This window comes from Colobus angolensis, unplaced genomic scaffold (genome assembly GCF_000951035.1).
Source record: "Colobus angolensis palliatus isolate OR3802 unplaced genomic scaffold, Cang.pa_1.0 Scaffold477, whole genome shotgun sequence".
Lineage (NCBI taxonomy): Eukaryota > Metazoa > Chordata > Mammalia > Primates > Cercopithecidae > Colobus > Colobus angolensis.
The window spans coordinates 885756-886208 of record NW_012118232.1 but is presented as its reverse complement, the minus strand read 5'-3'; positions in this window follow the sequence as shown (position 1 = coordinate 886208).

The window sequence follows — 453 nt, the reverse complement described above, 5'->3', positions numbered from 1 at the left end:
GCAGGGTGGGACCCTATCTAGGCAGGGTGGGACCCTATCTAGGGCCACCTGGTGCTAACTTTTTAGGTTTTGTAAGGCCTACTAGTTTCACATCTCTGATGTTTTTGAAGATAAGTGGATAAAACACACTAGATGATTTCAAAAGATGAATCTTAGTATCTGTATCATTTGACACTTCCTTAGTATTCAGAATAAAATTAGTAGAAATAAAAGTAGTACGATTTTTCAAAGAATTCATACATACTGGAAGTCTTAGGAAAAGCAGCTTCTAAATGGAAGGCCTAGGTGGTTTCCTATCTTAACTCGTATCATGTATTTATCCTCATGGAGTAACTGAAGAGCTTTCTGGCTTGTTTGTGGAACTTTAGTTGGTAGGAAATCATATACATAGGGCCAGATCTTCTTGGTTTCTGCTCTGGAGAATGTTTCTGATTTGTTTTTCTAAGACCAGCC